This window comes from Halichoeres trimaculatus, unplaced genomic scaffold (genome assembly GCF_033239565.1).
Source record: "Halichoeres trimaculatus isolate MK-OKI-2021-1 unplaced genomic scaffold, fHalTri1.1 fHalTri1_scaffold_2, whole genome shotgun sequence".
NCBI classification, from domain to species: Eukaryota; Metazoa; Chordata; class Actinopteri; order Labriformes; family Labridae; genus Halichoeres; species Halichoeres trimaculatus.
Genome location: NW_027437180.1, coordinates 40563220 through 40572877, shown reverse-complemented (window position 1 = coordinate 40572877; position 9658 = coordinate 40563220).

Here is a 9658-nt window from a genome sequence, read left to right as displayed (position 1 = left end):
GTCTCATATTTTAATAGAGGATGGTCTACATGAGGAGATACAGCTTTAAATCTTCAAAATCGCCTTAAAAAACTCAACATTACAAAATTTATTTTTTCCATTTAATTTTTTTATACCACATTTTAATTCAGTGCAATATTTATTGGATTTCAGTTGTTTTTTGTTGTTGTTGTTGTTGATCTTTTAATTTGTCGTCTCATTGCTCTTAACTTCCTCTGATCTCTTTATTTACTTATTTATTTATTTATCAGTTATTTATTTATTCTGATCTCACTGCTCTCTTTCCTCTGACCTAATGTTGTCTTCTTACTGCTGTTTTACGGAAGCCCTAAAGGGTCATGATCAGGCTGTACAAAGAAAAAATCGGACAATTAATTGTCTAAATAAGGTTTTTTTTTTAATTCATGAAATTTACGTGTCTTTTTTTGTTTTTTTACAATTTGTTTATTTTTTCTTGTTGTTGTTATTGACCTTTTTATTTTTTGTCTCATTGCTCTTAACTTCCTCTGATCTCTTTATTTACTTGTTTATTTACTTCTTTATCAGTTGATCTATTTATTCTAATCTCACTGCTCATTTCCTCTGACCTAATGTTGTCTTCTTACTGCTGTTTTACGGAAGCTTTAAAGGGTCATAATCAGGCTGTACAAAGGTAAAATCTGACAAATTATTGTCCAAAAAGGGTTCTTTTCTTTTTCTTTTTTTTTAATTTATGAAATTGACAGGTGGTGTCTTTTTAGTATTTTAATTTATTTAAATTTCAATTTTTATTTATTATTATTTTTTTAATTTTTTAAAATATGCCTTATTTCTTGAAATTTAAAAAATTACAAAAAACTGCAGATTTTTAAAATTAAATTTGTAGAAATTTTGAAATCTTTGAAAGAATTCTTAAATTTAATAACATATATTGATAATATCGCTCAACTCATTTTTTTTTGTTTTGTTTTTTTTGTCGTTCGCTAATGTCTTGCCACATATAAATAATGTACATTAATATGGCATGATGGTAGTTTATCAATAATCAGTGCAATGACTTAACGTGTCCTTATAAGGCTTCTGAAAGAACATTTTTGATGAGAGGCACCGAGAGTCGACTAAAAAAAACGGTTTGATTCATCAACTTCCTGCTCAGGGTCACCGGGGCTGGAGTCTGTCCCAGCTGTCAGGAGAGAGGAGGGGTGCACCCTGGACTGACACACACAGACTGACAACCTTTCATAAACACACTCACACACACTCACACATGTTGGTAATTAAGACTCACTAATTAACCTGACGAGCGTGTTTTTGGGCTGTGGGAGGAAGGAGGAGCACATTACGGTTTGGAAACAGAAATATTTTTTTTCCTGAGGTCTCCTCAGTGACATGTTTATGTAGCTAACACTGATCTCTCCAACAGACGGACAGACGTTAACCCCGTCCGCCTGCTCTGCAGCTCTGGGAGCCCTGCAGGAGGCCCTGGATTAGACTCTGTGGATCCACAGGTCACAAAGTGTGCTGTCACTTTTAAAACAACCAATAAATCAACTCGTCGCTTTGCATCCTGGGAAAAAAAGTAGTGGTAAAGAGAAGATCTGCTCTCCAAAACAAATGCACACCTTAGCAAGAGTCATGTCTTTATGACAGTGGGTGCTAGTGCTCATGGGAAACTGAGTCTTTATCCCAGAAAAGCACAAGAGGTTCCATAAAAGTCCTCATAATGTTTTTACTTCAGCTTGCAGCCAGCCTTTACACGCCTGCAGGATTCAAAATGTCGCTAACTGACACGGTTAGGTGACTTCAGCGCTAAGTAACTGTTGATAAATACCTTACCTTGTGGTGTATCTGGTAAAAAGTTGTCTTAATCAAAGAAAAGTTACAAAAGAGATCCGGTTTCCTTTCATTTCCAAAACAAACACACGTCTTGTTCAGAGTCACGTCTTCACGACAGTGTGCGGCAACTCTGAGCCAAAAGAGCAACAACAGAAGACAACCATCCCCTTAGGAAAGGGTCCCACAAAGTGAGATGGTTCGTCACGGTTACTTGTGGATCTATCCCGAGATTAGTCAGTGGAAATATCACGAAATGTGAAAACAGAGAAACCAAACCGAACCGCTTGGTGGAAACGGGGATTCTGAACCACTACAGAGCACTGACAGTGGCTACGATTACATGCAGTCATTAACCCTTTCATATTCAAAATATTAGCAATAACCCAGAGCCATGTCAACACCAACAAACCTTGAAAAAAATATGCTCATATTCTGGTTTTTAAAAACCTGAAAATACCCCCTGGGTTCCTTCTTTTCTGACCTGAATATTTTTGGTCATGTATACACCTCTCAGGATATCCCCATGTTCTGCTCATGTTCTGTTCGCAAGGAATCTTGGTCTTTTGAGTACGGGCAGTCCGCCCGTCTCCTGGATCCTGTCTGCTCACAGCAGGTGAAGCTCTTCACATGTGGCGTTGGTGTCTGCTGTTAGCTCTGTTAGCCATGTCTGTGAATAGCATGATGCTACTCTGCCCTCTGGTATTCCCTCTGTTGCTGGGTTAGCACAGCTAGCTCGTCCATCTTATTGGAGATAGATCTTACGTTCCCAATAACGATGGATGGAAGGACAGGTCGTCCTCACCTCCTTCTCCTCACCTTGTGGGGAAACATCTGGTCTAGCACCAGTTAGCATCAACATGCTACAGGCTGCTAACAGCTAATTTCACATGTAAACAAAGCAGCCATGGTTACATGTAGGATCTCCAGACAAAAAGAAAAAAGAAAAGTAGTAAAAATATCACTGAAGACAAAAACAGTTTGTTGTCCATGACCAACAAATGAGCCACACAAAGTGATGATCCACACCAAATACAAAGATGACAAAGGACTCTAGGATCACCTGTGGTGGACATTAACCCCTGCCAGCCTGCTTTGGAGCCCCACAGGAGGCCCTGGATTAGACTCTGTGGAACCAGGATCATAAAGTTGATCAGAGTAGACTTTTTGTTGTTTCACAGATCGAGTTTTCTCTCAGATTTTGACCTTTGTGTTGAAGTAGATGACTCGGTAACACTGAAGAGTGATGGTTTTACTCTAAAGTGAAGAGTCAAAGTTAAGTTTTAGTTGTTTTTTTTTTTTACAGGAATGCCTTTGTGTTTTTACAAGTCTGACACGTTGTCAATCCAAGACGTTAGGGTGTCGCTCCAGTCTGTAAAACCTCAACGTGTTAACAAACTCACCGCGCTCTTTGAAGCCGCTCAGGTGTGAGGCTCGTTTGTTTTACAAAGGATGTGACTGAGTCTGGAGCTGGCGTCGTCCTCGTCCATCCGTCCTCTGAGCGTCCCCGTCTTTAAAGAGTTTTTAAATGTATGGATCATAACGTTCGGACAGCAGGGTGTAATTTTAGCTCGCCAATAAAAAATGCAACTGCTGCTCGTGAACAATGGAATTTACAAGCTGTTGTTGTCGGTGACGGCTGGGGCCTCATTCCTTTTTTAAGCTCATTTTATGAGGTCATGTGTTCTCTGGATGGTTGGCCAAATGCTAATGGCAGGTCAGGGCTCCTCTGAAGTCTGCGCGGGTTTCCATACGGCACGGGAGGCTTTCGTGGTCTGGAGGAAACTGGATAAACTTTTGTTTTCTTGGTGTTTACTTCACGTAGTTTATCAAGAAAATTTTAAAAATGAATTTCAGCCTGAAACCAGCGTATACATCCGCCCTCAGCGAGAGGCAGGAGCCTGCTCTGCTGTGCCCGCGTTAAGAGGGGCCCGCTGAAATAGATACCATCTTCTCATGCAATGACCATAACCACATTTGACCTTCAGTGTGTGTGTGTGTGTGTGTGTGTGTGTGTGTGTGTGAGTCACATGTGTCCATGGATGACTCTGTGAGCTGGGGCTTGTCACATACTGCAGCCTCCACTCTCCCCAGCAGAGGTCCGGCTCTAATGAGGCTAAAGGTAGAATATTAGTGCGGTTGTAATTAACGCACTAAGCCGCCGTAATGACTTCACACATGTCGGCTTAAATCCTCGGCAAAGTCAACATTCCCCTCTTCATGGGAAGGCTCGGACACGGCGTGGCATTCTCAGCTGCAGGCGGGGAACTGATGGCGTGGAGAGGGAGCGGGTTCAGACTTAGCGCGGGACTTTGATGAAGAGGGCGGATTATTGGGGTCAGGTTTTGGGGCCTTTACACTTTTCATCCTTTGAGATGAACACAGCTTGTTTTATTTCTCATTAAGAAAGATAAAAACACTCATAAGAATAAAACAGACTCACCTACACTGTAAAAAATGTCCTCAGTGCTGTTTGACAGATCAGTGAGTTTTTAGAAACTTTTCCAAACGAGTCTGACACAAAATCTTTCAAGCTCCTCCACATCTGTTGCTGTTGGATTGAGTCCACATCCAGTAAAAATGTGAACAGAAGCAAAAACAGTCCTAAAAATCAAATCAGCTTATCTTAGGTGCAGGACTGTGTAGATTTTGTAAAGATAGAACCATAAAACTTTTTTCATGTGTTCCTTATGCCTCAGGGTACCTAAACATGTGTTGTTTATATTCCCACCTTATTTTTAAATGTTTTTAATGTAATTTTAATGTAATTTTAATGTCCTGGAATTCAGATTCTTTATTTTGGGACCTTAAGCAGATATGAGATTAAAATGCGATTAATTAGATTAATTAATTACAAATCCTGTAATTAATTAGATTAATTTTTTTAATCGCCTGACTGCACTAGTCAAAAGAAAGTAAAAGGACAAAGGAAACACAAACGGGATCAGGCCTAACTGTACCAAACTGTGACTAACCGCACTGAGCCGAACCGGACTGCTTGGTGGAAACGCAGCTTTAGCGTGAACCCTGGTCTACAGCCCGACGATGAGGGATTCTGGGAGAATCTGAGAGGAGCTGGGTGACAAAAATAATATTTTTTTTTCTTTGGAGAGTCTAATCACTTCCTGACTCTACCTCCCGACATATTTTACAATCCCTGAAAAAAATACACGAGAACGTCAGCTGTCAATCATCGTTAAACGTGACGTAAAACCTCATTTTTAACCTCGTATAACTAATGAAAACAAAGTAGGACACAAGGTTTGTAAATGCCAAACATTTGAAAATAAAACATCACTTTTTCTGCAGATTTAGACAAATATTTGTGAAATATATTTGTCAAATATTATATATAAATGTGGAATATTTTATCTAAATGTTAAATGTAGTATTTAATTGTTGGATGTTATTTATAAGTGTTATAAATAAATGTCCTGATTCTGAATATTTAGCTACGTTTCTAAACTTTAAGTTTCATTCTAAATATTTTTCTAAGATTTATAAATCTTTTGCAAAAATTTCTAAAAATTTACCAAGATTTATAAATATTTAGCCAAGATTTCTAAATATTGAGGTGCAATTGCTTAATATTTAGCTAATATGCAAATTGACTCGCTCTCCGGGTGGTACTAAAATGTAAGTTTGAGGAAGTGATTTTGAGAAAGTCAAGCTCTACTTCTTGGATGTCATCCACAGGATCTTCAACAGCGCCGTCACAGCTCTTAGTACGTTTATTTTCTGACAGCTGATTTAGCCGATCGCTTCCTCCAATTTTTATTTTGGTACTTCCTGGCGGGTAGTGTGAATGTGAGCATATTTAGAAATGGAACCTTAGGATTTAGAAATCTTGACTTGATATTTAGAAATCTTTGCAAATATTTAAAATCTTTGCTCAAGATTTATGAACGTTTGCTTAAGATTGAGACATCTTGACCAAATATTTAGAAATCTGGTTAATTTTTAGACATTTTTGCAAAAGATTTATAAATCTTTGATATATGTTTTTAATGAAACTAGATGTTTAGAAATGTAGCTTAGTATTTAGAATCAGGACATTCATTTATGATAACACCCAACATTTAGATATAAGATTTAACATTCAGATGAATTATTTCACTTTTATTTATAATATTTGACAAATATATTTTATAAATATTTCCCTCAATCTGCAGAAAAAGTGATGTTTTGTTTGTCTGTGAATTAATATAAATGCATGTTGCTCCACTGCTTTGAAACACACACACACACTGTGACACTCTGCAGGAAAAGCTCACTGGCTCGAGCAGAGGTTAAAAGTTTTGTTGCAAACTGAATGATTTTGTTCTTTGTTATAAAAGTCACTTTCACTCTTGGTGTCTGTCCTCTTGCAGCTCGTGTCGTCTCACTTTAAGCCTCCTGACTTCAGCTGCAGTCAACCCGTCGTCTTAATCCCTTCAGGTAAAAGTTTCTGCAGAGTGTGAGAAAGTTTCCTCTCCGGGCGGGAAGTCGTGACGAGGACACTTTGTCATCAGTTGGTTCTTAGCGAAGCCTCTTGTTAGCGCTCTAAATCACTGAAAAAATACTTTTCATCACCGGGCTTTTCAACCACAGCTGTTTACACTGAATATGACGGATCGCCTCTCGGCGTGCTCTCAGCTCACATGACTGAGCTAATGTTAGCTGCTGGGGCTGAATCATGGGAAATGGTGTTTAGTGGCGCTCTGTTGGGCAGCTCTTCCTGGAGTGACGATATCAGATGAACACATCATTATCCTCTGACACTACAACCACTCATGGCAAACTTCCACCGCGTACCCCCCAAAACCTCAGACACAGACCGCTGAGTTCTCTGCATGTTGAGTCTGACGTGTTGTATTTTTGTCAGTTAGCTCTGCAACATTCAGAATCTGAAAGGAGTTAACTCCGCCCACAGAACAGCCAGGTATTTTAATGTTGCCTTCAGGTGTACTTTAACATTTAAAGGTAGAGTCTGCAGGATTTTCCTAAAGAAAAAAAAAAGTCAACTTTTCCTGGAATAATCCTGCTCAATCGTCTCTAAACGGCCTCTAAACGTGTGTCAGTGTCTGTGTCTGCCTCAAACCCCCTCCTCAGCCTGGATGTTGATGTTTTGGTTGTGTCAGGATGTTTCTGGGTGGAGAGTAAGTGTGGTTATATCAACCAATCACAACGTGACCTGTGTGCAAGTCACTTTGCCTGTTGATGACGGCACGTGGAGGAAGCTAATCAGAGCAGCTAGGATAGCGAATGTAGCATAGAGAAAGAAAAACAACCAAAGTGAAACTAAACGCCAAACAGAAAAAGTTTTTTCCTAAACGAGGGTGAAGCTTGGCTCGACTTTCACTCCCGTTGCACAAGTGCAACAAGTTAGCTTCATGCTAGCCAGGTATGTGTAAAATACCCGTGATTAGCTCTTGCTAATATGCTAAGTCAGGTGCAAGACTCTCAAGTCTCTCCTACGTAGAAATGCAATGCTACAGCTAGTTGCTGGGCTAGGAAGTATGTTCACATAGCTTCGTTCAGAGGCTGTGGGTGTGTGCTGCTGCTGGCACTGAGCCAAGGAGGAGGAGCCTAATTTTTTTGTGTTGCTTTTACCGACAAGTACGGAAAATTCCTGCAGATCCTATCTTCAAAGAAAGCTAATTTGGCGAAATGAATGGGGGCGTATGCTGTAAAGGGCAGATGCTCCTAATTTACAAGTGCTCTTCGAATTACCGTAACTCTTCTACAATTTGGGCGAGAAAAATCAAACAGCTCCCTCAAGAAGTAAAGACAAGCTTCAGGGCGATTTGTGGCGTATTATGGTACAGCAAAGAAATTTATGTGCAATCACAGGCAATAATTGATGCAGGCTGTTGTCATTACCGTAACTCTACAAATATTTGGGCAAGGGAAAAAATTCAGACGGTTTTGAAAGAAGAAAAGAAGCATGTTAACTGACTTTTTTAAGCTCTTTTTGACTCACCTTTAACAATAAACCAAAAGTCACAACTTTGAATCAAGCTGCTGCCATCACCGCCGCTCACAGTTTAAGTTTCTTTGTGAAGACTTTAAGTTTCTGTCGCCTGATTTGCTGCTGTCATTAGGATCCAGTTTGACGGTTTAGCCTCACCTGTGGACCTGTGGTGTCAAAGAGCAGAGGCTAAACTCTGAGTCCTTTTCCCCTCATGTTAGTTCAAGTAAATACACAGCTGGAAGATGGCTTAGATTGGAGTTTATCAGAAGCTTAACCCTCAGATTTCTGCTGAACGTTCAGTTTGCTGGTTTCACTGATTCACAGATTCCCTGATTGAAGAGTGAAGCTTCAGGCTGTTACTGCCGCGCTCAGCACAGTGTTATCAAGGCATGCACCATTATAGAAACCACTCCATGCTACAGTGGTATCTGCTTTCTCACAGAGCCAAAAATAAGTGTGTGTGTGAGTGTGTGTGTGTGTGTGTGTGAGTGTGTGTGTGTGTGAGTGTGTGTGTGGAGGGGGGGATTGTTATGTAGAGTTGTCACATGAATGTACACACGTGTTGGACCAGCGCAATCTGAAAGAAAAAGCTTTGACTCCTTTCCTCTTTTCCCTTCATCTCTCTAACTACGGTAGCCCAGAAGTGCAAAACACTACAACAAGGAAAAAAAAACAAAGTTTACATTAAGAAGAAGAAAACAGAAACCATGTGCACCTGTCCCAGCCTGGATTGTGATTTGATGAACTTTCCTCCTCGTCTTTTTTATCTGGTAGGCGATGCTGCGTCCAACATGAACGCCGCCAGTGACAGAAATGTTTTTTTTTTCCTCTATTTCGATTTTTTTCTTTTTCTTTTTTTGTTTTCTTTTTTGTTTGGTTTTTGTGTTCTCTTTGGTGTTTGCTTTTTCCCTTTTAGGTTTTCTTTTTAGTTTTCTGTCTTTTGTTTTTTTTTCCTCTATTTTTCTCCTCTGTTTTCCAATTTTTCATTGTGTTTCGATTATCTTCTTTCAGTTTTTTTTCTTTTTTTAATTTTCTTTTTGTAATTTTGTTTTCATTTCCTCTGTTGTGTTTGTGTTTTCTCTGTAAGGTTTTCCTTTTCAGGGTTTTCTTTCTTATTTTCTGCCTTTGGATTTTTTCCCTCCATTTTTTTTCTCTAATTTCTCTTTGTGTTTAGAATATCTTCTTTCAGGTTTTGTTTTTTCTTTTTAAATTATTGTTTGTTTGTTTTCATTTCCTCTGTTGTGTTTGTGTTCTCTTTTTTAGGTTTATATTTTTAAGTTTTCTCTTTTTATATCTGTTTTTCTTTTGTATTTTTTTCTTTTTTCCCCCAATTTCTCTTAATTTTTGGATTTTCTCCTTTAAGATTTTTTTTAATTACTGTTTCATTTTATTTTTTTGTGTTTTATCATTTGTTTTTGCATTTTCTCTTTTAACTTTTTTTTTCATTTGTTTCTGATCATTAAATGTTTTTTCTTTTCATTTTTTTTGTGGGTGGGTTATCTTTTTTTTTTGCATTTTTTTTCATTGTTTTTATTTTTCTTTGTGTCTTTACCTTTTTTTGTTCGTTCTCTTTTATAATGGTGTATTTTTGTGTCTGCTTTTTCATTTTTGTATTTTTTGTTTTTTTATGATTTTTTTTTCCCGGTCACGTTTTGCCCTCCAGGGCTGCTGTACTTACGTGTGCTATATGACAGGTCCAAGTCTGTGTCTCAGATCAAAGTTTACAGCTCTTAAACTGACTAGTCTGAGTGCAGTGTTTTATGATTTCTCAGCCTGCGCGCTCGAAACGGCTAAAAAATCTTGAGCGTGGAACACTTACCCTTACCCACTCTTCTTACCCTCGGTGGCGGCCATATTGACTACGCAGAGGAAGCAGGACAGTAGCGTCCGTCA